The sequence below is a fragment of the Ceratotherium simum genome, chromosome 33, assembly GCF_057802395.1.
Source record: "Ceratotherium simum simum isolate JZ-2026a chromosome 33, ASM5780239v1, whole genome shotgun sequence".
NCBI lineage: Eukaryota > Metazoa > Chordata > Mammalia > Perissodactyla > Rhinocerotidae > Ceratotherium > Ceratotherium simum.
Genome location: NC_141932.1, coordinates 25066681 through 25091210, shown reverse-complemented (window position 1 = coordinate 25091210; position 24530 = coordinate 25066681). Strand labels below are relative to the sequence as shown.

The 24530-nt window shown below is 43.4% G+C and overlaps 1 long non-coding RNA gene across 1 annotated transcript in view; it reads left to right on the top strand.

Moving 5' to 3' along the window:
* The first annotated feature begins 13480 nt into the window (after window positions 1–13480).
* Window positions 13481–24530, top strand: part of LOC147912903 (uncharacterized) — a 46996-nt gene continuing 35946 nt past the window's right edge. Inside the window, exon 1 of the long non-coding RNA XR_015549581.1 lies at window positions 13481–13582. This is a non-coding gene — a long non-coding RNA (uncharacterized LOC147912903). The remainder of the gene's footprint in view (window positions 13583–24530) is intronic.

The window sequence follows — 24530 nt, the reverse complement described above, 5'->3', positions numbered from 1 at the left end:
GAACCCTCTGCCTGGAAAGTTGCCCACCCGCCCCCAAGCTGCTGGCGAGCCCCTTTAAGACCCGGGCTTTTCCCCTCTGAGGCACCTGCGCCTTTCGCAGAGCCCTCATGGCCCCATTACAGCAGCCATCGCCCAGAGTACCCCCTCTTCTCCCTGTCGCTGCTCCTGGAGCTGGGACTCAGTCCAACACTTTCACATGGTCTGATGCAGGCTCATGGTTTTCAATGCCGTTGTACACAGACCAATCCCAAGTGTTTGTCTGCAGCTTTGATCAGTTCTGTGAACTCGGGATTCATATAAGACATCACCTCCTCAACCTCTCTAGTTGTATGTCTAACTGGCAACTTTGTGTGTCCAAAGCCACGGTCCCGATTTTCCCTCTAAACCTAACCTTTCCCCACTGTTCAGCATTGTGGTAATTGGTACCGTTTACTCTACTCACCGTTGGAGTCATCCTTGACTTCTCTCTCACCCCCACGTCTGTTGTGACTGCAAATCCTGTCCATTCTACCTTTAGAATATACCTGAATCTGATCATTTCTCACCATCTCCACCTCTACTCCTCTGCACCGAGCCACCCTTACTAGTACTGGCCAGGATTATTGCAATAGCCTCTTAAAAAGTCCCACTACCTATGCCCTTGCCCCCAATATATGTTTGTGCTCAACACAGCAGCCAGAGGGATCTTGTTAAAATCTAAGTCGGATCATGTACCTCCTCTGCTCAGTACTACTCTCACCAATGATCCCATGTCACAGTGTGAAAGCCAGACTCCTTACTTTGGCTTATAAAGACATGCATGATTTAGCTGCTTGTTACCTCACTTCACCATTCTGTGCTGGCCACCCCTTCCTCACTCAGAGCTGTTGCACTTCATTCAAATCTCTACTCCCAATGTCACTTCCGGAGACGACTTTCCTTACTCTCCTGTTTAAAATAATACCACCCACATCACTCTACATACACTTACTCTGCTTGCTTTTTCTTCATAGCATTTATGTCTCCCCTATATGTCTATTTAATTATTTGTATGTGTCTGTCTCCTTATGTATGTGTCTGTCTCCTTCACTAGAATGTAAACATTTTGAGACAAGGACATCGTTTTGGTATGCTGTATGGTCACGACCTAGTACAGCACCTGGCACAGGGCAGCTTCTCAGTAAATTGCTGTATAAACAAACAGTTGGACGAAGGCAGGGCACAGGCAGGATGTCTGGTGAGCTGAGTGAACAAATGGTGAGAAGCCTGCCAATATGTAAAGGGGGAAGCAGGAGAGAAGACTAGAGGCTGTGTTGGGCCTGGTGCACAATGGCTGCAAAGGAATGCCAGAAAATACCTGCTTCAGTTCAAGGTTCTTGCCAGAGAGTTGAACTCTTATTTCTGTTCTTTCCTCCCAGTTCCAGACTTGGAACCCAGCTTACCTTCTCATGCTTCCTTTTCCATCTATACGCTGACAATTCCCAAATTTACATCTTCATTCCAGGTCTCCCGACTTCCACATCACAGAAACTACATACTTGCTAGATGCAATTGCTTGGGTGTCCCATAGGCACTTCCAACTCAGCATGTTCAAAACTATCTGCATCTACCACCCTCTTTCCCCAAAATAAAGCTGCCCTTTATCCATGCTCCCAGCCCCCAACACTGGCCCCAGGACTCACACAAGTGTCCAGTCCTGAAACCAAGAGTCCACATCTAGTTACACCCAATCAATCACCAATCTTGCTGATTCAACATTACATTTTGCAATTCATGTTTCCTGTATGCTAGGGCACCAGAACTATGCATAAACACAGGTGATCGGTGTGGTAGCCCACAGTGCATTATGCATTTGAATCTCCAATTTATGTGCTAGAAAAAGGTTGAGAATTGTGACACAAATCACTACCATAGCTTCAAAAAACCCAAATCCCATGTTGCTCCCTTGCTTAAAAACCATTAATGACTTCTGGTAGCCTACAGAAAACATAATTTCCCTACATTGAACATTTTCAGCAATCGAAGTTCTAGAATTTCTACATTGGAGGGGTTAAGGAGAGGCAATCTGGTTGAAATGGGGAAGATTGGAGGCTTGTCCAAAGCTGTGTTTCTAGCTAGTTTCACTTACATTTGTCTTTGTTTGGTGAACCTGGGGAGTGGTTAATGGTGATGCAGAATATGTAAGAAACAGGTCTCCTGCCCATCACTGTCTTTCGGTGTGGCCATTGTTATTTGTTGTAACTCCAACATACTCTCTGCATGCCTCAGGCTCTGGCCACACTGAATTAATTGTTTCCTGGAATAAATGTTTTATTCTCCCTCCTCTAATCATTCCTTCATCTCCTGTTTGATATGTAAGGCTCTCTATCCCATCTCCATTTGACAGGAAAGTTTCAAAGTCACCCTCACACTATAGATAAAAATTAGCTCAGAATAGATCTAAGACCTCAATGTAAGAGCTAAAATTATAAAACTCTTAGAAGAAAACATTGGAGTAAATCTTTGTGACCTGAATTAGGCAATAGTTTCTTAGATATGACACCAAAAGCTCAAGCAACCAAAGAAAAAGTAGATAGATTGGACTTCATAAAAATTAAAAACTTTTGTGCTTCAAAGGACACTATCAAGAAGGTGAAAAGACAACCCACAGAATGGGAGAAAATATTTGCAAATCATAGATCTGATAAGAGACTTGTGTCCAGGATATATAAAGAACTCTTACACCTAACAATAAAAACACAAGTTAAATCGCCCAATTAAAAAATTGGTAAAGGATTTGTATAGACATTTCTCCAAGGATGATATACAAATGGCTAAATAAGCACAGAAAAAGATACTTAACATCATTAATCATTAGGGGACTGCAAATCAAAACCACAATGAGATATTACTTCATAGCTACTAGAATGACTGTAATTAAACAGATGGGCAATAACAAGTGTTAGTGAGGATGTGGAGAAATTGGAACCCTCATACATTGCTGGTGGGAATGTAAAATAGTGCAGCCTCTTTGGAAAATAGTTTGACAGTTCCTCAAAAAGTTGAACATAGAGTTACCATACAACACAACTGTTCCATTCTTAGGTGTATACTCAAGATAATTGAAAACACATGTTCCCACAAAAAAACTTGTACATAGATGTTTATAGCAGCATTATTTATAATAGCCGGAGTGGAAACAACCCCAATATCCACTAACTGATGAATGGATAAACAAAATCTGGCATAGCCATACAATGGGATATTATTTAACTATAAGAAGAAATGAAGTACTGTTACATGCTACAACGTGGATGAACCTTAAAAATATCATGCTTATTGAAAGAAATCAGACCCAAAAGGCCACATGTTGTATGATTCCATTGGTATGAAATATCCAGAATGGGAAAATCCATAGAGACATAAAATAGATTAGTAGTTTAGTGGTTGCCAGAAGCTGGGAGGTAGGAGTGTGGAGTAGGAATGGGGAGTGACTGCTAGTGGGTGCAGAGTTTCTTTCTGGGGTGATGAAAATGTCTCAAATTGGATAGTGCTGATGGTCATATTGTATTATAAATATGCTAAAAACCACTAAATTATACACTTTAACTTTTTTTTTTTTAGTGAGGAAGATTGGCCCTGAGCTAACATCCTTTGTCAGTCTTCCTCTTTTTGCTGATGAAGATTAGCCCTGAGCTAACATCTGTGCCCATCTTCCTCTATTTTGTATGTGGGATGCCGCCACAGTGTGGCTTGATGTGTGGTGCGTAGGTCCGCACCTGGGATTTGAACCTGGAAACCCTGGGCCACCGAAGCAGAGAGCACAAACTTAACCACTATGACACCAGGGTGGCCCTGTAAATTATACACTTTAAAAGGATGAATTTTATGGTATGTGAATTGTATCATGTTAAAAAATATTTAAAGTCTCCTCATATTATGACCCTATAAACTAAGGTTATATGGCAACATGGGCACATGCTTATAAGATAGTATTTAAATTAAAAAGCTAGGGCCGGCCCTGTGGCTTGGTGGTTAAGTGTGCGCGCTGCGATGCTGGTGGCCCGGGTTCGGATCCCAGGTGCGCATCGAGGCACCACTTCTCCGTTCATCCTGAGGCCGAGTCCTGCATACAGCAACTAGAAGGATGTGCAGCTACGACATACAACTATCCACTGGGGCTTTGGGGGGAAAAAATAAAATAAAAAAATAAAAAATAAAAAAAAAATAAAAATAAAAAGCTGAATACAAAATTGTATGAGTATAAAGACTTTTTTGAAAGAAAAAAACAGGCAACGTGAAAATAAAGCAGGAAAGTAATAACTTCCAAATGTTCTTGTATCCAGGTATTAGATATAAGATTTTATGGTAATTTTTTCTCTCTGTGTTAGCTATTTGTTCTGGTTATCTATTGCTGTGTAACAAACCACCCCCAAATTCAATAATTTAGAACTATTATTTTATTATGTCTCATAATTTTATGAATCAGGAAATTGAGCAAGGCTTGACTGAGCAATTCTATTCCATGTAGCATCAACTGGGGTAATTTGGTGGCAGCTTGCCTGGTCTAGAGGTAAAAGATGGCTCCACTCACATGACTGTTTGGCAAGAACAGCTAGAACGCTGGGACTTTTATGACCCTGTGAAGCTACCTTACCACTTTAACTGTCAATTTTTGTGCCAGTGTTAATTTGAGTCTCTCTTAACTAGCAGCCAAATGCATGTCCTAAATGATGCAAAAAGGAAGGCAACTAACATCTACTGAAGGCCAACTTTGTACCAGGTATTGGGTCAGTCATTTTACATACATTGGAGGTGCCACATCTTACATAGTGTTGAGTTCTAAACCTAGGGTGTGTATTACTTGGTTCTTCTCAAAAGTAAATGCTGAGACAGTTAGGAGCGAAAGAGGCTTATTGGAGGTAATGCCTGTGGCAGATAGAAGGGAAAAGAAGCAGGATTGAGCAGGGAGAGCCTCAGACTATATTGCAGATCTGACAAAGTCTCTGCCAACCTAAAAGGGAGTCCTGGAGCAGAGATTACTCTTTAGAACAGACCCACATCAGGCAGAAATTGTCAGGCCCTAGTACCCCTGCTGTGCTCTGTCATTGGCTGGCACTGCCCAGAAAGAGCACTGACTTGGATTGAAAGCTGTCAGCTAACTGCACTCCAGCAGCATAGAAAGTTCTTTCTTGAAGTGAATAAACATTAGGTAGAGTCAACAGTACCTTAAAGTCTTATCCTGCAATCACATCTTGCTTTATCAAGTGTTGGTGCACTTTTTCCCCAGATTAATGAGCTTCTCTTTTATGAAACTTTACATTCTTAGAGAACTTTTGAGATTTTCTATTTCCTCTATCAGTTTCATTAAGCTGTGTTTTTCAAGGAATTTTCCCATTTGATCTAAGTTGTGAAATGTATTGGCATAAACTTGTTCATAATATCCTGTTAATATCCTTTTAGCATCTGTAGGCTCTGTAGTGATGTTTCCCCTATAATTTGCATCTTCCTTCTTTTTTCCCTTTATCAGTCTTGCTAGGGGTTTATCAGTTTTATTAATCTTTTCAAAGAACCAGATTTGGTTTTGTTAATTTTATCTATATTTGTTTGCTATTTCATTGACTTCCGCTGTTATCTTCATTATTTCCCTCCTTCTACTTATTTTAGGTTTAATTTGCTCTTCTTTTCCCAGTTCTTAAGGTAGAAGCTTAAATTATAGATGTTAAACCATTCTTCTTTTATAGCATGAACATTTAAACCTATACATTTCCTTCTAAGCACTATTTTAGTTGCATCCCACACAATTTAATCTGTATCATTTCTATTATTATTCAGTTAGAAATATTTCCTAATTTCCTATTGTGATTTCTTCTTAGATCCATAAGTTATTTCAAAGTGTGTGACATAATTCCCAAACTTTGGAGAATTTTCTAGTTGTCCTTTGTTAGTAATTTCTCATTTATTTCCATCATGGTCAGAGAATATGTTCTGCATGCAATCCTTTGAATTTTCTGAGACCTGTTTTACAGCTCGATACCTTGATGAATGTTTCATGTGCACTTGAAAAGAATGTGTATTCTGTACTTATTGGGTCTAGTGTTCTATAAATGGTAACTCAAGCTAGTTGGTAGTGTTCTTGAAATCTTCTGAATTTTTTTGTCTGTTCTTTCTTTCAGTTATGAATGAAATATGTTAAAAAATCTCTATGATTATGGATTTATCTATTTCTCTTCTTATATCTATCAATTTTTGCTTCATTTATGTTATTAGGTGCACGTAGTTTGGATTATTACTCTCTCCTGTTGAAGCAACCATTTTATCATTATGAAATGTCTTTCTCTCTGGTCCTTGTCTTGAAATCTACTTTGCCTGATACTAATACAGCCATAACTGCTTTCTTATGACTAGTGTTTGCTTGGTATATCTTTTTAATCCTTTTACTTTCACCTATCTGTATCCTTTTATTTGTTTATTTATTTATTTATTTATTTATTGTATCCTTTTATTTATAATGTGTGCTTTGTAATAGCATATAATTAAATGTGTTTTTATTCAATTTGACAAGTTCTAACTTTTATTTGGAGCATTTAGTCCATTTATGTTTAATATAATTACTGATATGGTTAGGTTTTAAGTTTAACATCCTGTTATTTGTTTTCTATTGTTATATCTTTTTGTTTCTTTATTCCTTCATTTTTGCTTTCTTTTGTATTAGTCAAATTTTTTTTTTTTTTTTTTTTTAAAGATTTTATTTTTATTTATTTTTTCCCCCAAAGCCCCAGTAGATAGTTGTGTGTCATAGCTGCACATCCTTCTAGTTGCTGTATGTGGGACGCGGCCTCAGCATGGCCGGAGAAGCAGCGCGTCGGTGCGAGCCCGGGATCCGAACCCGGGTCGCCAGCAGTGGAGCGCGCTCACTTAACCACCAAGCCACGGGGCCGGCCCTCAAATATTTTTTATTATTCCATTTTTTTCCTTCTCTTTTGGATTTTTAGCTCTACCTTTTTGCAGTTATGTTGGTGGTTGCCCTAGAGATTATAAAATGCACTTATAGGGGGCCGGCCCTGTAGCGTAGTGGTTAAGTGCACATGCTCTGCTGCTGGCAGCCGGGGTTCAGATCCCGGGGGCTCACCGAGGCACCGCTTGTCAGGCCATGCTGTGGCGGCGTCCCATATAAAGTGAAGGAAGATGGGCACGGATGTTAGCCCAGGGCCAGTCTTCCTCAGCAAAAAGAGGAGGATTAGCGTGGATGTTAGCTCAGGGCTGATTTTCCTCCCCCACAAAAAAATAAATAAAAAATAAATAAAATGCACTTATAATTTACTGTAGTCTAGACTGAATTAGCTTTTCACCATTTTGTGAACAATGTAGGAACCTGAAAACAATATAATTCTATTTACATCCTCCTTTTGTGTTATTGTTGTCATATATTTTACTTCTACATATATTATAAACCCCACAAGATATTATTGCTTTTCTTTAAAAGAGCCAATATATTTTTCATACAATTTTTAAAATAGCCTTTTATGTTTAGCCACATAGTTATCCTTTATTGTTATTCCCCTGAGTGTGATGAGTCTTTTTCTCTGGCTGAATTACGGTATCTGTGGTTTTCAGAAGTTTGCCTATGATGTCTTTAGGTATGGTCTTCTTTATGTTTTTTTTGCTGGCTTGGAGTTTGCTGTACTTATTGGATCTATTGGTTGATATTTTTCATTAATTTTGGAAAGATTTCTGTAATTTGCTCTTCTTGTTTTATTTCTTCTGTCCCACACTCTCTTTTTTTTCCCTTGTGGGTCTCTAATTACACATATATTAGACTTTTTGATAGTGTCCTACATGTCTCTCTTGCTCTGTTCTGTTTCCTTTTTCTTTTTTTTTTCTTCTTTGCTTCTTTTTGGGTAATTTCTATTGACCTGTTTTTTAGTTCACATATCCTTTCTTCTGCTATTCCCAATCAGCTATTCATCCCATCCAGTATTGTCTTTTTCGGTTCTAGAATGTTTATTTGGATCTTCTTAAGAGCATCTATTTTTCTGTTGAAAATCTGCATCTTCTTATCCACTCTGTCCATCTTATGCTCTGATTTCTCTAACATAATAGTTGTCTTAAAGTCCTTTTCTGCTAATTCCAGAATCTGGGTCATACGAGGATCTGCCTCTATTGATTGTTTTTTTCTCTTGATTATGGGTCACATTTCCCTGCTTCTTTGCATCTGATAATTTTTTATTGTATATGTGGACATTGTATTTAAAAGAACCAAAGTGACTGGAGCAAATATTTTTTCCCCAGAGAGAGTAAACCTTTTCCTCTGTCAGTGTTCTAGGATGAGTGGCTGATCACTCAGATCCAATTAAGAGCTGAGCTTAATTAGGGCTGGATTACAGCTTTAATTAGTTTCAGTTCGTCTGGGCTTCAAATTTCTTAAGGGCAAGGTATGATCTATGTGTCTTAGGGGCCCCTCCTTCTAGTGGGGCTTGGACCCAATCATTGGGAATTGATGGAAATCTCTGCCTTTCAGTCCAGGCCCTAGCCTCCTGCACTGCCACTCATTTAATCAAAGAGGAGGACTAGCTCTGTGTTTTGGATTCTTATATATTCTTATCTGTTGCTCTAGCCCATAGAGATGTTTAAAGTATCAGTGGTTTCTTCTTAGTCAAGCAGAGCTCTCTGATTGTGGCAGGCCCTATCATCTGCCTGCCTGTGTCCAGACTTGGCAAATGCCCCCAGTAGCCACTAATCTCTTCTCACCTCTGAAATCTTGTCCCCCTTCTCCAGAGTTTAGTTCCTTTAGACTAATTTGTGATATTTGTAAAAACAAATATGATATTTTACTTAATCCATTTTTTCCCTATCTTTACAGCGGAAGTAGTGGTCTGTTGTGACCTTTCACAGCCTAATTAGAGGTGGAGTTTGGCAGATTTTTTAGCCATATTTGTATCCACTAAGGATATGTCCATTAAATCCTTGGGGAGGCCCTCACAGCCAGTTTTTCCTCCAGAGTTGGGATAGACTGCTAGTACTTCAGTTAAATAACCTATGGCGGGCCTGCCCTGTGGCTTAGCGGTTAAAGTGTGCGCGCTCTGCTACTGGTGGCCCCGGGTTTAGATCCCGGGCACGCACCAACGCACTGCTTCTCCGGCCATGCTGAGGCCACGTCCCACATACAGCAACTAGAAGGATGTGCAACTATGACGTACAACTATCTACTGGCGCTGTGGGGAGAAAAAGGGAAAAAAAAATGGAGGAGGATTGGCAATAGATGTTAGCTCAGAGCCGGTCTTCCTCAGCAAAAAGAGGAGGATTAGCACGGATGTTAGCTCAGGGCTGATCTTCCTCACACACACAAAATAATAATAATAACCTATGGCATTGTTGGCTTGCACTTAAGGATTACGTTTTTTGGAAACTACGTCCCTTCAAACACCAGAACCACTCTCAGTACAGTGAGATGCTCATTTTATGAGAGACACACTGAAACTGAGACTAATTAGTGGTGCTATGGAGGATGTCTCCCATCTCATATTTGCTCAGGGATGCATGCGCATTGGGTGGAATTGTTACTGATTTCTGTCTCTCTCACTTGCTCTTTTCAGAGCATGATCGTGGAATTTACATAGTTAAATGCACAGATGATACATTGTCATTGTTTGCTGTCTTTTAATTAACAGTAGCTTTCTGAGTTACGTTTTTATTCCTAACTTTAAAATGAGGAAACTGAGGCTTAGCGAGGTCAAGTAACTTAGATCCAGGATTAAGGTGAGAATCATGGGGCCAGCCCTGTGGCTTAGCGGTTAAGTGCGCACACTCCGCTACTGGCGGCCCCGGTTAGGATCCTGGGCGTGCACCGACATACCGCTTCTCTGGCCATGCAGAGGCCACGTCCCACATACAGCAACTAGAAGGATGTGCAACTATGACATACAACTATCTACTGGGGCTTTGCGGGGAAGAAAGGAGGATTGGCAATAGACGTTAGCTCAGAGCCGGTTTTCCTCAGCAAAAAAAAAAAAAAAAGAGGAGAATTAGCATAGATGTTAGCTCAGGGCTGATCTTCCTCACACACACACACACAAAAGGTGAGAATCATGGATTTCAACCAAGTCTGTATGATTCCATTATATATGTGCATTACACTATACTAGAATGGCAAAGAGAATTTTTCATCAAGTGACAACTCAAGCAGATGACACTGCTTGCCTGGAGATTTGTGTTGAAAACTCTGAGGTTGAGTCTGAGACCATCAGGACTTTGTGCTATGATCAGTTATCAGCATCTTCAGTGGACAGAGAGTGGAAGACGGGTGAAACCAGTTCCCAGTCTCTACCTATACCGTCTCCCTCCTAGTGTATGCAGTGAGAGTATGTATGGTCAAGTGCTTTGTAAACTTAATAGCACTATATAATTAGTTATATTATTCTTACTATTACTCAAATATTTGTCCAATGACCTTAACAACAAACAATAGAAATAGGTAAGAAGTGTATGTTATTGGAAAGTGAGCAAAATCATGGAAATTATCTCATAATTACAGCCTAATAAAAATATTGTAAATTCTATAATGAATTTATTTATGGAAAAATCTTTCTAAAATGCAAATCTGATGATGCCAGACCTGGCCCTTAAGCACCCCCTTGAAGCCTTCAATGGCTTCTCGTCACCCTATGTTCTTCGAATAACCTTCAGTCTGTTGTTTAAAAAACCCTGTGTGAATTGACTCCTGCTTAACCCTCCCATCTCACCTCTTGCCACTCGCCTTTATTGTCCCCCATTCTCTCCACTTCCAGCCTTTGATCCCCATTCCAGAAGCCATATTAAACTTCTCTCAGATTCTCCCTCTCCAGCCTTCCCACTGCAGATCTGTCTAAATATCACTCCAGTCCAGGAGCCTTCCCATTGCTGTCCTGAGAGCTGCCATCTGAGATAGTTGCTCTCCCACATGATCCTATCCAACCTGTACTAACTCTGCCTTTGCACTAATCATATTGTAGTGCAGTTGCCTATTTACTTATCCATACTCCCTGGGCATGACTCTCAAGGACCTGGTCATGGAGGGTGCTACCTCCCCAGGTCGGGCATACCAGTTTCTGGGCTTCTTCCTCCTCACACATGGGTGATGACACTTCCCAGAAGCCCTCCAGGACCAAGGGCTCTTTCCTCAGTAGTTGTCCCCTTGACAGAGTCTTGGCCCAGGTGGCAGGGACGGCCAGCCCCCTTTTGACAAGGCAGGCAAGCCCGATGGTGCTCCTCTCCCTCTGCCTTGCACCTGTGCACTCAGGCAGAGGGCCAGGAGAGGGCTTTTCTCAGCGCTTAGTTGTGTATTTCTCTCAAGACGAGTGCCATCGGGCCGGCCTGGTGGCGCAAGCGGTTGAGTGCGCGGGCTCCACTTCAGTGGCCCGGGGTTCGCAGGTTTGGATCCCGGGCGCGCACCAATGCACCGCTTGTCAAGCCATGCAGTCGCGGCATCCCATATAAAGTAAGATAGGCATGGATGTTAGCCCAGGGCCAATCTTTCTCAGCAAAAAGAGGAGGATTGGTATCAGATGTTAGCTCAGGGCTGATCTTCCTCACAAAAAAAAAAAAGAAAAGAAAAGAAAAGACGAGTGCCCTAGGAAGAGGAAAAGCATGGAAAGCTGTACTGAATCCAGAGAAGAAGGTGGGACCTGCTGATGGAGGAGCCTGCCCGGTGTGTTCCCCGTTCCCTAGGTGGCCTGCCTAGTGTGGCCCCACTCCTTTGGCAAGTCTTTCTCAGCCTTCTGTCTTGACAAGGTTTCTCCTCCTCCTGGAGGGAAAGATTCAAGTTGTGATGTGACACTGTGTTTTGTCACGGAAGAAATGAGACCTGGGTGGATCCGGCTGGCAGAGGGATGGCCTTGATCTCCTCCCCAGATCAGAGGTGGCACACAGGGCCCGACCATGACTTACAAAGAGCAGAAGCAACAACCTGAGCAGGAGGGTTTCAGAGGAGGTGAGGCACAGCTGAAGGAAAAGTGAACCAAGTGCCATACAACACGTGCACCCTAGACTAGTATGAGAGAACCGCGGAAAAGAATGAGGAGCAAACACAAGCAGAGACAACAGAATGATCAAGTTGGACAGGTGTAGATTTGGGATCCGGCAAGGAAAGAGGAAGAGAAAGACTGAATGTCTCTTAGGCCGTATTTGGAGATTCCAAGAGTGACAATGACCCCAAGCCATGCTTTGGCCCGCAAGAAGAACCCCCAGAGGCGCGACGATCAAGAATATCCTATCCAGGACCAAAAGAGCAAATGTACTAAGTGCTAACCCAGGATCTGAGAAGCTTGGAGACAGGGCGAAAAAGAAAAAGAAAAAACAGAGAGCGATAGGCAGACAGAGCATTTTCCAAGGAAGAATCCTTGCCCTGAAGACCCCCTACTCCCAACCCCCGGGGACCAACTTCCTAGTAAAGAGAGTGGAAGCCAGGAGGTGAAGTGTTGCTAGGCCAAAACAGACAGCCCAACTGGCAGTGGGCCAGTGGTGAATTGGCCATAAAGTCTGCAGTTGAGTCGATCCTGCCATCCCAAAGCGACTCTCCTCTTCTTGATCATGGTACTAGGATTAGGGAAGATGGGAGCATTGGGGAAGGGGGGTGGTAGGGTGGCACTGGATTCATGAGCACCTTCTCTGAGCTCTTTTGCTATTAATCCTCCAAGTGTAAATGGAGTTCCTGATCAGGTCTTTCTGTGTTCTTGTGTTTGGAAAGGTGTCTCTCAGGATGGAGAGGGGCTTCCTATAGCTGCCGGTCCGAAGCCATCGCCAAGCCAGGCACACCTTAAGAAAACCCAGAAGAGACTTCCAGGAGGAAAAGAAACAATTCACACTCAGCCACACAGCAGAAACAGAGCTACACAGCTGCAAGGTCCCTGGGAGGAATGAGGTCTGTAGGATGCCCAGGCCTGGCAGGTAAGCCTCATCCCTCCAGTGGGTCATGCAGTTCCATGGGCTCGGCCTGTGGCTCCAGGTGCTGAAGCCCCAGAGCAAGCAAAGCCACTCAGAAGCACATAGGCAGTCCCCTCTTGGGGTCACAGGGCAGATCCCTTTAGGGAGAGTTCCAGGCACACTCTCAAGGCTGGCTTGAAGAAGGAATACTACCCCCTGGCTCCTGATGCTGCTTAGTCAGCCAGGCGCCTGCCCGGCCTTCCTTCGCTCTCGGAAGCCCCAAGCACCCATTCATCCATCTATTCATCTTCCCTTCCTTTCTTCCTTCCATCTATCCATTCATCCATTCATCAGCAGGACCCACTGGAAGACACAGGCCGCAGCCCCCGACTAGCGCGTGGACCACGATCTGTACCTGCACATGCCCACCACCAGATGGCGCTTCTGCTCCCTCAGAACCTAGAGGATACGTCGCTTAGAAACCATGGCGGTCGTTGTGAGGCCAGAGGCAGTGGTTGCCCGCGCATGAGTAGTTTGAGGGCTGGCTTCAACTCCAGGAAGCTGGGCTCCCAGAGGGTGGGTAGAGGAGGAAGGATGGGAGAGGGTTGAGGTGGGAGAGCTCGCCCACCTTCCTCTCCTGAGGTTCCCTGAGATCCCTGACCTCTGGTTCGATGCCGCCCTCTCGGTTCCTGTGGTGGTGGCTGGACTCGGTGGTAAGAGGCAGGTACGTTGGGCACCTCTGTATCCCCAAATCCTGACCTGGGTGGGTGGGATTGGGAGACTGGGTCAGATTTGGGGGGATGAAATCTGGTGAGGCAGGGCCCATAAAGATCCCTGAGACCTGCTGGTAGTGACTGTCATGTCAACTGAAAATCCATTTTCCATGAGACCCGTACCTCCTCTAGATGTGGGCAGAGGAGGCCCACGCCCTGGTGCCACACCCCAGGGGTCCCTGCCTCTCACAAGGCCTTCCAGGAAACTATTGCCAGCCCCCCTCCCCTTCTGTCCGTTTCCCCACCTTCGTCCACCTCCCGGCACCCCGCCGCCCCCGCCTTACCATGCTTAGGGTACCTGGGCAATGGCCATGGAGGATGCTATCTCCTGGGTAGTGCACACCAGTTACCTGGCACCCTCTTCCTTGGACAGGAGTGATACTTCCTGGAGGCCATATCCCACGGCTCTTTTCTCCATAGTTGTCCCCCTGACAGGTTCTTGCCCCAGTTGGCAGGGACTGCCAGCCTCCCTTTGACAAAGCAGGCAAATCATATGATTCTCCACTCTCTCTACCCTTCATCTGTGTCTTCGGGGAGAGGGCCGTGGAATACCTGCCTTTGACGTGGGTAGAGGAGGCCTCTTCCTGGATGCACATTTTAGGGGAATCTGTCCTTTCTTGTGCTTCTCTGGAAATGTTGGGTGTTCCTCCTCATGTCCATAGGCCTGGCCAAGTTGAGCCTGGCCACGGAGGGCGCTACCTGAAGTATGGGCGGCAGTTTTGGCAGGCACTTTCCTATTTTTCCAGGGTCTGTTCTATCTCCTAGAAGCTCCTGCAGCCAGGCCTCTTTTCCTATTATCAGCTATTGTTAGAGTCTATCTTCAGATAGCTGTACCCCTGAGTGTCGTTTTAAAAAGGAGAAAAGACAGATGTTACGAATGTCCCTGTTACCTGCATGTGTTTACATAACGAGTTGACTAGGTTCTGACTTTCTCTTAAATGGTTCTTAGCAACCTCTGCAGTCTCCTAAGCCATCTCTCCCTTAGCTGGTCAGATATTCTCCATGAGAAATGCCCTTGGCATCTGGAAGAATGGCTGCCACCTACATAAAGGGCACATTCTGGGGTACTGGAATTTCCTCCTGAAATGAAGGAAATTCCATATGCTGTTTGGTTTTCCCTGGCTTACTTGTATTTCTCACTGACCTGTGCTTTCCTTCTCCATGCACTTGCTCTCTGATAGAGTTCATAAGCCTTTCATTTCACTGATTTAGGGGGGTGGAAGGCAGTGAAGGAGGACTGGTGGAGTCAGACCCTTTCCACTGCCTCCTACTTACGATTTACATATTCCTTTGGCAAGTCTTGAGGTGTTTGTGTTTAGTGGAGTTTTTTGCTCTGTAGGAAATATTAAAACTTTTATTTTACACATTATCTTTTACAGAAGAATTAGGCTTGGATAGAATTAGATTCCATATATGTATTTGATCTTGAAGATGTATTTTTTTTTTTGGTGAGGAAGATCAGCCCTGAGCTAACATCTATTGCCAATCCTCCTCCATTTTTTTTTTTCCCCAAAGCCCCAGTAGATAGTTGTATGTCATAGTTGCACATCCTTCTAGTTGCTGTATGTGGGATGCTGCCTCAGCATGGCCGGAGAAGCGGTGCGTTGGTGTGCACCTGGGATCCGAACCCAGGCCACTGGTAGCGGAGTGCGCGCACTTAACCGCTAAGCCACGGGGCCGGCCCTGAAGATGTATTTTTAAAACAAGGTGTCAACCTTCAAAAAGAGAAACCAGTTTAAGAGCCAAAGCATTTATTTGGGATCAAAGAATTGCAATTTGGGGAGCACAGATTCAGGTAGAAACCTAAATAGTATCCCACTAGGGAGTAAAAGTCAGGGGCTTTTAAAGGCAAAGAAGAAAGGTTGCGTTACAAAGAATTTTAATTGCAGTTGGAGGCAGAAGCTAGTCTTGGCTAAATGTTGATTGATGGTTGATTCTATCTTCAGAAAGTCCTCAATCCTCAGTCTTTGTGATCATAATGTCTATTCTCCTGTTAACTTCTCAAACAGTTGCTCATAAAACAACTGCCATTTTGGCCTAGTCCAAGGTTCAAGACAGCAAAGCAGTTTATCTGGAAAGGCAGCTCCAAATCCATTTTAAAATGGCTCCACTAAAGTCAGTTTTGACAAAGGTGAAGTAGAAGCTATTTGTTCTAGTCATTAAGTGGGCAGAATTTGCAGTAAGAGAATATCAGGGTTGAGTATTGAATATTTTTTTATTTGTTCTAGTCATTAAGTGGGCAGAATTTGCAGTAAGAGAATATCAGGGTTGAGTATTGAATATTTTTTAACAGAGTTTTAGGTTAAAAGAATATAGTAGTAAGAACTGTGTTGGCTTTGAAATTTGCCTGTGTGATTGTGGGTCAGGTGAAACCCTATGCCTCATGGGAGATGGTAGACCTTAGTGGCCTGGGTCTTAATTCTAGCTCAGTCACTTACCACTTGTGGGGACTGGGGCCATTTACTTAAATTCTTTTTGGAATTGTTTTGTCATCTTTAAAATGGCGATTTTGTGTGTGTGTGTGAGGAAGATCAGCCCTAAGCTAACATCCACACCAATCCTCCTCATTTCGCTGAGGAAAACTGGCCCTGGGCTAACATCCATGCCCATCCTCCTTCAGTCTATATGGGACGCCGCCACAGCATGGCCTGACAAGCAGTGCGTTGGTGCACGCCCGGGATCAAGACCTGGGCTTGCCAGCAGCAGAGTGCACACACTTAACCGCTACGCCACAGGGCCGGCCCCTAAAATGGTGATTTTTGTAGTAAAGTTTAAGTTTACCTAAAGAGAGTCCTGGTTTTTCTACTTGGCTCTTGGGACATAATCTCTACCCCTTGGAATGTTTTGCCTGATAAAAGTGACTTTGTTTACCTGGGGCCTTGGGTTAGGCAGATATGAACAAGGTTATTTAGTGTACAGGCCTTGGGCCAAGCCAAATAGTAACAATATGATTTAGGTGGAGGCTTTGTGTCACACAAGCAAGTGATTTATGGTCAGCAATTGGGTCACATACCAGTCAACTTCCAGAGGGTCTGCAAATATAGGCAATATTGGTACGTAATAGGCAATAAATAGGCAATTGACTGTGGAGTTTTGATAAAGACTCAGATACCAAGGCTGAAGTGAGCTTCCTTAGTTGGCAATACTCCATGCCATCACACATCAATGCCAGGATTAATAACCTGTCCCTGGCTCCATGGGAAGAGGACAGTTGGAAGCTCTGCATTTGGACCTTTCCTAGTGTCTGCCTAATGCACTTATTCCCTTGACTGATTTTTATCTTTACCCTTTAACTGTAGTAAACTGTAGCCATGAGTATAACAGCTTTTAGTGAGTTCTGTGAGTCCTTCTAGTGATTTATTGAACGTAAGGGTGGTGTTGGGGACCCCCAAACTTGCAACTGTTGTTAGAAGTGAAAGTAGACTTGTGGTCCATTCCAAAAATTAGCAGTTGGCTAACATCACAGTTGGCATCAGAAATGGGATTTGTTAGAAGGACCCTGACTCACTAAAATATGTGGTTTGAGAAGAGGAAGGATGAGGAGGTGACTTATGATGAACTTTGTTTCCTGGATGACCACAGGATCAACCATGGTATTGCAACTGCGGTCATGCTGTTATCAGTAACTGGAGGTAAAAGTTACCAACGGAATTTGCAAATGATGGATCCAAAACCTAAAAAAAAGGCACAATGGATGTGTAAGAAAATGCAAAATAACAAGAAACAAACTAAGTATACAATCCCTTGGTTATTGTTATCTGTAATAGCTAAAATAAATATAAAGGAAAATGGTGGGGCCAATCCTAATGCCGGGCCAGTCTCAAATTCCTGCCCATTTAAGCTACCACCACCAGCCTCGGGGCTAGCATCAATGGGAAAAATTAAACTGACAGTAAAGAAAATGTTGGAGTGGATCTTGATGCTAAGAAAGCTTGGATTCTGGCTGGTCTCAGGGCCACTATTGAAGGAAAAAGTTATGCTGAAACAACAGGTAGAGAAGAGTGATTTTTAAGAGAACAATGAAAGAGAAGGGGTAAGTCAAGGGACTTGTCCCAGCAGAGTGGAAATCTTTGAAATGAGATGAATAAAGCAAACGTTGACTAGGACAAAACAAGCATCTTAATACAGCAATGTCCGTGGTTGGGAGGACAGATGGGAGCCCCTCCTGGTCCCCCAACATTAAAGAATCCTAATCAAATCTCTATTTATCCTAGTTTAGAGGAATCTAAAAAGCCAGAATGCAAAGATGCCAGCGGAAAAATCTGACTCCAATCTTGGAGGGTGTGGGGGTGGGCGGCGAGTCGGGGCTGCAATCTAATTAGCATAAGAATTGATGAAAGGAACAGGGTCCTTTGGTCTGACCCTGACTGAGGACCCCAAGCTATATACACATGAATGGGTAAAATTGTCACAGGGTGGAGAAGAGATTTCTCTGGGACTCAGTGACACAGAGCCCCAGGCATTGTGATTCCAAAACCTGTTGATGAAGTCCTAATGGGCACTACAGTTAGATTGGGTGGATATACAAACACAATGGTTGATAGGATTAAGGTGAATGTTTGAATGTAAATTGGACTGTTTGAACAAACTTTATAGGAAGTGGCGGTGTCTCCTTTAGCTTAATTTATTACAAGGATGAATATTTTGTCTTACTAGGAATGCTTCCCCTACATAGTATTATAAAACAGAAGGCATGCAAATCTGCCCTTCTGCTAATGTTGATTGGACATGTTAACTGGGAAGCAGTACACAGGTTGTTATTTTGAAACAGCATAGAATGTCTGGTGTACAAAAAGAGATTCTCTTTTAATGAAAGCCATGCTAGAAGTTGGAGTGTTGGTACTGACGAATTCTGTACAATAGTCCTGTGTGGATCACAGACTGGGGCTTATGATAAAAGCCAATGAGTGCCACTCAGTTATGACCACTGGGATTTTGGAACAGAAAACTTCCATTTAAGAGATAATTAGCTGGCCATTGGGCTTTGAGATTGCCCCTATGACTGAAAGACATAAAATAATCCTGAAACCTTAAATACCCATTATGTCTTGCGTGACGGTGGAGAAACACTCTTAACGAGAAAGGAGTGCCCAGAAGAATTCCATAATAAAATGGAAATGGTTTGTGCAGGAACATGCCACTGGGGAAGTACACTTAAGAGGTACTTACTGTATTCATAAGCAGGGCCTCTTTTCCGGTAGGGCTGACTTTGGAAATATCTGAGGAACTGCCAGATCCTATGATCACATGGGCAATGCTATATGAACAGCTTTGTATTGATCAACAAAGAGCTGCTTGGTTTGTGGATGGCAGTTCCAAGATGAACCAACAGCATCCTGTTTGAAAGGCCATCACTCTGATTGAAGGAGGTAAAAACAAACTAACTCAGTGGGCTGAATTACATGCTGTTTGCCCCTGTATTTGGTTTTTTACAAATGGGCGGTAGCAATGAACTGCCCATATGGTCAGGTAGATGAGAAATGGAAAACTGGCCTGTTAGAGAGATCCCTGTAAGGGGCATAACCCTCTGGAAATCACTACAAGAATTTAAGGGGTACTTTAAAGTAGGGCATATCAGTCCCCAACAGAAGACCCTCTTTATAGGATTGGAAGTTGACTGGCAAGTGGATATCCTCGTGTGCTCACCTGAAGTGGCCAATTGATTCTATGGAGTGAGCAGACATGGGGAGATACAGCAATGCAGAGATGGGCTGAGTATGGACATCTTCTTCTTGTACCGCCGCAGGCATAAAATGCCAATAAGGACTATTCTGTCTGCCAGCAAGAAAGAGACTGCAGATGGCTAGGGGGCAGCCTCTCTGGGGGTGAAGATCCCATACACAGCTGGCAAGTTGGACTAAGGCTAGTAGTCCCTGGGGGCTACAAATGGGTTCTGAGAGGAACAGACACTTACTCAAGACTGGGCCTTTCATATCTGATAGTAGATGCAAATGCTTAAAATACAACAAAAGGACGGGAACAGAAGCTGTTGTACCAATTTAGACCACTGAGTTACATTTCTTCAGACCAAGGGATACACTTTCAGGCCAAGGGATACACTTTCAATTCAAAAGTGGGCCAAGAGATATCACATCGAGTGGACATATCATACTGCATATCATCTTCAGAGCAATGGTTTGATGGATGGGCAATGGAAACACTTGTTGTCTAAAGCACAGGTGGGGGGAATAAAGGGATGAGGGTTGGTTTACATGTCTTCACAAGTGTGTGCTCACACTCAACATAAGGAAGGCCAAGGGAGGGTCCCCATTGGATAGATTCCTCTGCTCTTCTGGGGAATCTGGGGAAGAGGGTGTTGGTTGGGGAGGATGCTGGTACAGTCATGCAGTTCTTCCCCACATCATCTCGACTTTCTTTTTTCCTACCTGATGCAGTGGTCCAGGACCAGGGCTGCAACTCTGGGTGCTGGAAGCAGGGATGATCCCTAAGCAAATAACTATAACTAGACCTTTAAACTTTTATATCAGAATTCCCAAGGGCCTGAGGGGGTGGGTTGTACCTTCACCCCATCTGGGAAAATTGGGGTTGATGGGGAATGTAGCTGTATTGCGTAGTGGTCAAGATATCCCATTAGCCCGGTCTGGTGGCGTAGCAGTTAAGTTTGCATGCTCTGCTTCGATGACCTGGGGTTCGCTGGTTCGGATCCTGGGCGTGGACCTACGCACCGCTCATCAAGCCATGCTGAGATGTCATCCCACATAGAGCAACTAGAAGGATGTACAACTATGACATACAACTATCTACTGGGGCTTTGGGGAGAAAAAAGGAAAAAAGGAGGAAGACTGGTAACAGATGTTAGCTCAGGGCCAATCTTCCTCAAAAAAAAAAAAAAAGATATCCCATTAGCTCTGTACTAATGTAACGGGAGTGGACTGAGGGGGAGGCACTTTCTGGACTAGTGTATTTGTTTGCTAGGGCTGCCATAACAAAATATCAGACTGGGTGGTTTAAGCAATAGAAATGTATTTTCTCATGGTTCTGGAGGCTGGAAGTCCAAGATCAAGGTGTCATCAGGTTTGGTTTCTCTCTCTCTCTTTTTTTTTTTTGGTGAGGAATATCAGCCCTGAGCTAACATCTGCCAATCCTCCTCTTTTGGCTGAGGAAGACTGGCCCTGGGCTAACATCTGTGCCCATCTTCCTCCACTTTATATGGGACGCTGCTACAGCATGGCTTGACAAGCGGTGTGTCGGTGCGCGCCTGGGATCCGAACCGGCGAACCCTGGGCCACCGCAGCGGAGCGTGCGCACTTAACTGCTTGCGCCACCTGGCCTGCCCCAGGTTTGGTTTCTCTTGAGGCCTCTTTCCTTGGTTTTGCAGACAGCTGTCTTCTTACTGTGTCCTTACGTGGCCTTTTCTCTGTGTGCACATATCCCTGTTGTCTCTTCCCCTTTTTATAAGGACACTGGTCATCTTGGGTTAGGACCTCGCACTTACGACTTCATTTTACCTTAATCACCTCTTTAAAGGCTCTATCTCCAAATACAGTCACGTTGGAGTTAGGGTTTCAACACATGAATTTTGGGGGGCACAACTGGTATTGCCACTAAAAATCTGGACCAGTACAGTGCCTGAACCTAACATCTCTTATAAAAGTAGAAAGGTTTTAGTAAAATGATAGAGGGAGTGAAGAGGGAATAATAACTGAGGGTAAAAGAAAGAATGAATAAATGGATTATGCAATGAGTGGATCCAATATTACACTGGTGCCTCGAGAGAGACTCAGAGCAATAGAAGATATTGTCTCAGGTCAATTGTTATAGATGCCCGAAAGGGTGAAGCCATGTATTGCCAAGACCACTCATGGTTTTGGAACCTGAAAGGTCAAATTGAAGCCTGCAAACCTCAGCGACATTGCTCTGGGACATACAAGATGATGATGGACTGGACACATTGTTAATGACTGAATGGGACTCTAACAATGTGTCAGTACTTTTTTTTTTTTTTTTTGCAAGGAAGATTAGCCCTGAGCTAACATCTGTTGCGAATCTTCCTCTTTTTACTGAGGAAGATTGGTCCTGGGCTAACATCTGTGCCCATCTTCCTCTACTTTACACGTGGGATGCCTGCCACAGCATGGCTTGATAAGCTGTGTGTAGGTCTGCCCCTGGGATCTGAACCTGCTAACCATGGGCTGCCGAAGTGGAGCATGCGAACTTAACCACTATGCCACCAGGCAGGCCCCCTGTGCCAGTATCTTTTGGCTTTTGTTTTTCATATTTCCTTTGCTGTGATGTGGTATAACACTGGCCTTGTTGATAAAAGCAAACTCCCTTATGTAAACAAGTCTTATGATAAGACTAGCCTTGATGATCAAATATATTGGAAGCTTGAGTTAAAGCCTCCTTAGGATGTACTACTGATGTAAAATGACCTGAAGAAGAACTGGATTTAGCTAACCATCAGCTAATTTCTATACTAAACAGTTCTGGGCAAGTTAATTATAAGGTACAAATAGTGGTTGATCAAGGGGGAGAAAGAGTAGTCAAATTTGTACAAAAATATGAAAATGTATTAATGGCTTTATAGAATGGATTAGTTATTTCCTTAAATCTCTCTCCACCCCACGTTGGCTCCTCAGAGTATAAGACAAAAGATGATTGTTTTGCTTTGAGAGCCTTAGCCAAAAGCCAGGAGGTGGCCTGTGTAGTAAAGAATTTAACTTGACCCAAAAGAAGGTCTGGTGTTTGCTCTTGGCTCCTGGGAAGTATCTCCAAGCCCTTGGAATGTCCTACCTGATAAAAGTGTCTTTGTTTACCTGGGGGCCTGGGGCCATCCAGACAGTAACAGTGTGATTGAAGGTGGGGGTTTTGAGCTATACTAACTGTAATTTAGGGTGGGGACTCGGGAACTTTTGGTGATTTCATATCAGTCGACCTCTGGAGGGGATGGAGCCTGAGGTCAGCCATGTGGGCAGTCAACTGTGGAGTCCTAATAAAGACTCTGGACACCAAGGCATGGGTGAGTTTCCCTGATTGGCAGTACTCAGTGTGTATTGTCACACACCAATGCCAGGAAAGTAACACTGTCCCTGATTCCAGGAAGAGAAGACAACTAGAAACTCTGCATTTGGAAATTTCCTGGTCTCTGCTCTATGTAATTCTTCCCTTGGCTGATTTTAATTTGTGTCCTATAGCTGTAATAATCTATAACCGTGAGTATAACAGCCTTCGATGAGTTCTGTGAGTCTCTCTGGCAAATTACCAAACTTAAGGGTGGTCTTGGGGACCCCCTAACTTGTAATTGGTTTTAGAAGTGAGGGTAATCTTGTGGGCTATTCCCTAACTTGGCAGTTAGCTAATTTTGCATGAGACTATTAATGGAATTGGTGTAACTATTCAATAATTTATCATAATAAAGAAGAAACAGTTTCTTTGAGGCTCTTCTGGTTTTCACTAACAGTTTCCTCAAAGGCTTTCCAGGTTTGCCTACTCCCTTGTTTTTATGGCAGCACCCCAGTTCCATTTGTCAAAACTCATGAAATTTCATACTTAAAAGCAGTACATTTTATTTTATGTATGTCATGCCACAATAAAATTGATTTAAATGATACGGGGTGTGGACAGTCAACTGTGGAGTCCTAATAAAGACTCTGGACACCAAGGCATGGATGAGTTTCCCTGATTGGCAGTACTCAATGTGTACTGTCACACATCCATGCCAAAATAACTACACAAAAAACCTACACAAAAATAACTACAATTAATATGTTGAAAGACATCAAAGAGATTTCAGTTTTGGCAAAGAATGGAAACTCCTATAAGATGAAAAAGATCCAAATGGTATTGTTACCACGCAAAATTGGGGTTCTCTTGCCGGATGAACACAAAAAAACAATTACGGCACCAGCTTTGGGGAAGAGAAATCAGCTTTATTATGCGAGATTGATCTGCACGGAGACAGGGTGTATGCCCTCAGGTCTGTCTCCTTGATTCAGGATTTGGGGCAAAATTTAAGAGGTTAGGTAGGGCCGGCCCTGTGGCTTGGTGGTTAAGTGCACACGCTGCGATGCTGGCGGCCCGGGTTCGGATCCTGGGTGCGCATCGAGGCACCGCTTCTCTGCCCATCCTGGGGCCGAGTCCCACATACAGCAACTAGAAGGGTGTGCAGCTGTGACATACAACTATCTACTGGTGCTTTGGGGGCAAAAAATAAAATAAATAAAATCTTTAAAAAAAAAAAAAAAGAGGTTAGGTAGAACAGACTGGCACATGGAAACTCTGGTGGGACAGGTTTTGATTGGTGGGCTTCTAAACATTTATGACAGAGTTCTAAACATTTATGATGAGGTTCTAAACTTTTATGATAGGGTTCTATACATTTATGATGAGGTGGGGAAGGAATTTTAACACCAGGTCTTCCTGAATGAGGGACCCCTTGCTTCTGATAAGAGTCCTAGTTTTAAGTTCTGGTCATGTCCCGGTCCTTTCATTCTGTAGGGAGGAGAATCTTTGGTTCTGAGGTCATTTCAGGTCAATATTTCTTCTTCTGTGCATGCTCTGGCTACATGACTTTGTAAATTTTCTGAAAAGCAATTCTTAATCTCTCTGTTGATAAGAGATGGAGTCAGTTGAACTGGTCCTGGAGGGCCTGCAGTTACAAATCCCCCCATTTTGTTGTTCATTCCTCAATCTTGAGGGATATAGGGTAATGACTGCTCTAACTTCTTTCTGCTGATAAGGGGCGTAGGTTGTTCCACCTCATTGAACCAGTCTCTTAGTAAGATGATGATGCATGTGGGCTTCCAAAGTTAGGCCTATATTATGTAAGCAAGTAACCAGGTATTTAATAAGGAGTATTTCTAGAGAAACAGAAAAACAAGGTTAAAGGTTAGAGCAAATTATAAACCAGTTTCTGAGCCCAGGGGGCAGCTAGTCAAA